This window comes from Halichoerus grypus, chromosome 11 (assembly GCF_964656455.1).
Source record: "Halichoerus grypus chromosome 11, mHalGry1.hap1.1, whole genome shotgun sequence".
Classification (NCBI taxonomy): Eukaryota; Metazoa; Chordata; class Mammalia; order Carnivora; family Phocidae; genus Halichoerus; species Halichoerus grypus.
The window spans coordinates 1,623,561-1,628,416 of record NC_135722.1 but is presented as its reverse complement, the minus strand read 5'-3'; the positions used below and the strand labels follow the sequence as shown (position 1 = coordinate 1,628,416).

The window sequence follows — 4,856 nt, the reverse complement described above, 5'->3', positions numbered from 1 at the left end:
GAGAATTCTGGGACGGGTGAGGAACGTGCGCTGGACCGGTCTGGGGCGGAGGTGGGCCTTGCGGTGGCCCCGAACACGGTCCCCACTCTGATTGGCTGGCAGGGCAGGGGCGGGAATTCTGGGCGGGGCCACCCCAGTTAGAAAAAGCCCGGGCTAGGGCCGGAGAGCAGGGTGTGGGAGGGGGTGGTGGGTGGGGTGGGATGGGGGGGTTCGGGGGAAACTGGGGAAGCGGGGGTGCCGAGGGGTAACCAGGGAAGCGTGGGGTACTGGGGGCAACCAGGGGAAGATGGGGACAGGGTGTAGGGAAGCTTGAGTGGGCCAAGGATCACCTTGGAAATCTGGAGTCTGGCAGGAGTGGCCGAGGGTTGAGGGGCTGGCTTGGGCAGGGCTGGTGGGCACCTGGCGGGAGTGTGGCGTGGGGTCCCAGGTGTCTTGGAGTCTGGGTGACATCGGCATGGCATGCGGTGGGCCCAAGCTGGGGGTGTAGAGGGCAGAGGGGGGAGCCAGACATTCATCCCGGTCAGTTTTGGTTTCAGGTCGTGGCGGCTGGTGGACAAGGGGAGCTGGTGAGGGGTTCGCCCAGGACCTGGGGCAGTTGGGCTGTTGCTGGCAGCCGTGGGTAAGTGAGGACAGCGGTCTGTTGGCCAGGTGAGTCCCCTCCCCTCCCTGGGCCTTGCTTCGCTGGCCTTCTGCAAGGAGGAGGTTGCAGGGAGCGAGGAGCAGCAAGGAGAGGTGGCTGACCTCCTGGCAGAGCGGCAGGACGAAGGAGGGCGGTCAGGACAGGTGACATTGTCTCAGGGGGAGCTGGGACTGTGCAGGCTGGGGGGGGCCGTGTGCCCTTCCCAGGCAGAACGGGCATTTCAAGAGAGCGGGCGGGAGATGAGGCAGGGCTGCCAGCGCGGGAGGTGACAGGTGGCTGAGGGGATCCAGCTTGTGGGGGGCACCAGGCCTGGGTCGCACAGGATGAGGTGGGGACTCAGGACGCAGCAGGGTCCCCAGCCGTCACTACATCTCACCCACCGAAATTCATTTAGTAGAAGGTCCAGGAGCGGCTCCGGCACGGGCCTCCCAAGGCCGAGTCGGAGCCTCGAGGGCTGGTGAGCGGGAGAGAAGGAGCAGTGCGCGGGAGACCCGCAGAAGGACGTCACCCGGAGGGAGCGGCGGCTGCAGTACGGGCTCCAGAGAGATTTCTGCAGCAAGGAGGCTGCTGGGGGCCCGGCCTGCGGACGGCCGTTCCCACGTGGCACTGCGACCCAGGCGCTGGCGGGGAGAGGGCCCAGGGTGTACCTGGTGACGCCGTATGCCCTCACCGCTCAGCCCTGGGTCTGGCATGGCAGACAGGACAGCGTCCAGGGGAGTCAAGGGCACTGGTGAGGCCGGACTAGGCAAGGAGGTTGGGGCGGAGTGAATGAGCTCTGGTGGGGGGTCGGGGCGCAGGCAGGGGTGAAGAGCGGGAGCCTGGCGGCGAGCCAGGGGAAGCACTGGCCTCCGGAGCCCGAGGCCAAGGCGGGCCCCTGCGGGCAACGACGGAGCAGGGATCGGTGCCTCCAGGCTCAGACTGGAGACAGGGGTGAGTGCCCAGCCTGCTGGCGCCGGGCCCAACACCAGCCCGCCCCCAGCTCTCTGCGCCCACTCAGCCGCCGTCTCCACCCCCACAGCCAGGTCTCCAGTATGGGTGACGTGCCCTCCAGCCACCGAAGGCCGGGCGCGAGGCTGCGCTCAGAGGGGTATGACGTGGTCCGGTGTGACGGTGAGGATGGACGTGCTGCCGTCCGGCCTTCCTGGTAAGTGCAGGTGTGAGGTTCGGCCCCTCCAGGCCAACCGTCCCGCAAAGCACTCACGAGCACTCTCTCTTCCGTAGAACATTCCAGGCTGGTACCGCGGGGAGTCAGAACACCTACGGGTCTCGTTCCTTTGCCTTCCTGAAGGAGTCAACACACTGCTGCTCTCTGGACCTCTAGAACCCTCCAAATGACAAGGTGAGGAGCCCCCCGGCCACCCCGGGGGAGCGGGCCCGGGCCCCAGTGCCGGGCACTGACTCTCTCCCCGCCCGCAGAAATGGTGCTACCCAGCTCATGCCTGGGCCTTGGAACCGGGACTTCTTCAAGTCCTTCTAGCTCTGACTCAAGAATATGCTGCATTCTGGAACCACTACACTACTTGACTCAGGAATCGGCTCTGGAAGGTGAGTGCAGGCGCCCTTGTTCCGGAAGCTTCCCCGGCCGCCCTGCCCAGCCCCACTCATGTGTCTTGTTGCTCACTCTCTACAGGTTAAGCTAAAGGAACGAGATCAGCCTGACAGCACCACCGTCAGCAATGAGCAGCCCCTGTGGCGTCCGTCACCCCCCCGCCTGGCAACTTCATCTCCGTGGCCACCCTGCCGTGGCCAGGCGACCACCAGCCGCCACGCCCCCACGCCCCTCACCCTTCTTCTCTTCTTCCTTTTCTCTGTTCTCTCATTTCCTTTCTTTGCTTTCCTTTTTGCCCGGGAGACTCAAAGCCGCCATGACTCTGTTTCCCCGTCCCTCCTGAATTCAATTTGCACTAAGTCGTTTGCACTGGTTTGGAGTCGTGGAACTGGCCTTGAGTCCCCGAGCGAGTGTGCAAGCGAACTGCTGAGTGTGCCTGGCCTCTGCGGCGCCCGCCTGCCGTCCACCTCTGGGGGTGCCCGGGTGCGGCCGAGCGTGTGAGGCCCCAACCCCCCCTTGCCTAGTCTGGAAGCTCCTAACACCGAGCAGACCTTGAAGCAATTCCATTGTAGAGCCGCTCGCTCTGTGCCCCTCCCCACCAGGGCTTCACCAGAAGCCTTGGACTCATCAATAAACACAGTTACAGCAATTTGTCTCAGGGACTCTGGAATCTGAGCTGTTTGCCTGCGGGTGGGGGAGATGGGCATGGGGGGGGGCATGGGATAGGGGACATGAAAAAGGCATATGGGAACGGGGTGGGGGGCCACAAAGAGTGGGAAGGGCGAAAGGTGGGGAGAGGTACATGGTGGGGAGGGGCGCAGGGACAGAGGGGGAGTCACAGGGCGGGGAGGGGCACAGGGATGAGGTGAGGTGAGGCACACAGAAGGGGAGGGGACCTGGGGGTGCACATGAGACAGGAAGCTGTTATGGCCTATGGCCGAGGAGGAATCATGGGGGTGGGGGTGGGTGGGGGTGGATGAGGAGGGGTGGGCAGGGAAGGGCATATGACACGGGGAGGGGCCTGTGGGGTGGGGTGACAGAGGGAGGGAGACATGGGGTGAGGCCCAGGGAGGGGTCTGTGGGGCCAGGGCCCCTGCAGGGAGGGGTGGGAGGGTGGGGGTGGCCGAGGGAGTTCTCGGCAATGGGAGAGAAGCCAGACAACACCGAGTCTCCCTCAGCTCTGTCCTGCCGCACTAACTGGCTCAGGGACGACACCCCTGGGCCTCCCTGAGCCCCTGCCCCTGCCCCTTGGTCTAGGAGATTCGTCTGCAGAATCATCTAGGGGAGTGGGCTTGCCATGTGGTTGGGTTGGGCCGTGCAGCCCAGGCCAGGGAGGGCTGGCCACTCTCATCTACAGAATTTGGCTGCCCCAGGGAGGGGCGGGGGGTGGGGGGTTGGATTGAAGCAGCAGAGAAGGGGAGGCGGGCGGGGACGTAGGTGAAGGATGAGTGAGGGGCCATGTCCTGCTGGCGTCTGGCCTTGGGTCTGTGCCTGGCTTGCAAGTGCAGCCCCAGGAGCTTGCGGCTGGGGTCCCCATGCGAGACAGCAGCTGGGCTGGGGACCGCAGGCTGATAGCCCTCTGCCTCTGGGGGTGCGAACGCTGGGAGCATGAGGGGGCAGCTTGTGGAGATGAGGCTGGGGTCCTCAGCCCTGGTCCGGCCGGCTGACAAAGACCGGATGGCAGAGGCACCAAGCCTTTCCTGGGCCGCCCTGACCTGGGCCCATGGCGCTGTGCCGCCCCCACGAGATCCCCGCCAGACTCCCCTCTGTCCTCACGTGTCTGGGACCCCCGCCCCTCCCACCAGACCAAGAGTGGGGCTCTCAGGATTTCTGGGTCCACATTAGGCGGGTGGACACCAGGGAGGAAAGGTGGCCAGCAGGCCTCGCGCGGGGCCCTCCGGGTCTCCCGAGCACCTCCGCCATCCCCCGGAGGCGCCCCGGGGCCGGGGGCAGCGCTCAGTGACGGGCTGCCGTGTCTATCTCCAGGCCCACCGGCCCGTGAGATGAAGGCGCCGGTCCCTTAGGTGTGGAGTGAGGTCTGTAAACGGCCCTTGTTATAAACACCTGTCTCTGCTGGAGCTCTGTTCACCTGGGCCAGCTTCCCGGGGCGCTGGGGGGATGGTGGTGTGGCCAGCGCAGGTGGGAGAAGCCAGAGGGACGCTCTGGGGAACACAGGGAGCGTGGGCCCCAGGAAAGGGTGGGCCATCCTTTGAGCCCCTGAAGTCAGTGGGGCCCGTGCCTGGGGACTGCGGTCTCCTGTCACCTGGGGCGTGAGTCACAAGCACACTTCCACTCTGACCTGGGGCCCGAGGCCTACTTGGGAACCGGAGTGCATCTGGTCTGGAATGCGGGAGGGTGAGGTCGCCCCTTTCCACACCCACCTGGGGGAGAATGCCTGGGGCCCCTAGTGCCGGGCCTGCCTCTGTCCCCCCAGGGCTGCCCACGGCCATGCCCCTTGTCCCCTCTGAATGCACAGGGCTGGGGCCGCCCCGGGCCTGCACCCCTCCCCATTTGCTCTGCTCTGGGGCTGCAGGACCAGGAGGGAAGAGCGTGCGGGGAGGGCCAGGGGCCAGGGCGTGCAGGAGAGGTGAGGGGCAGCCTGTCCCCTGCCCGCTGTGGGCTGGACCGAAGCAGCTGGGGCAGGATCCGCAGGCCAAGGCTCGGCAA

General features: G+C 66.0%; 1 long non-coding RNA gene across 1 annotated transcript; it reads left to right on the top strand.

Moving 5' to 3' along the window:
• Positions 1–303: 303 nt before the first annotated feature.
• Positions 304–2,838, top strand: LOC118524544 (uncharacterized). The gene is made up of 5 exons (XR_004911697.2): positions 304–1,570; positions 1,659–1,784; positions 1,862–1,979; positions 2,057–2,185; positions 2,271–2,838. It is a non-coding gene; the product is annotated as an uncharacterized LOC118524544 (long non-coding RNA).
• The last annotated feature ends 2,018 nt before the right edge of the window (positions 2,839–4,856 follow it).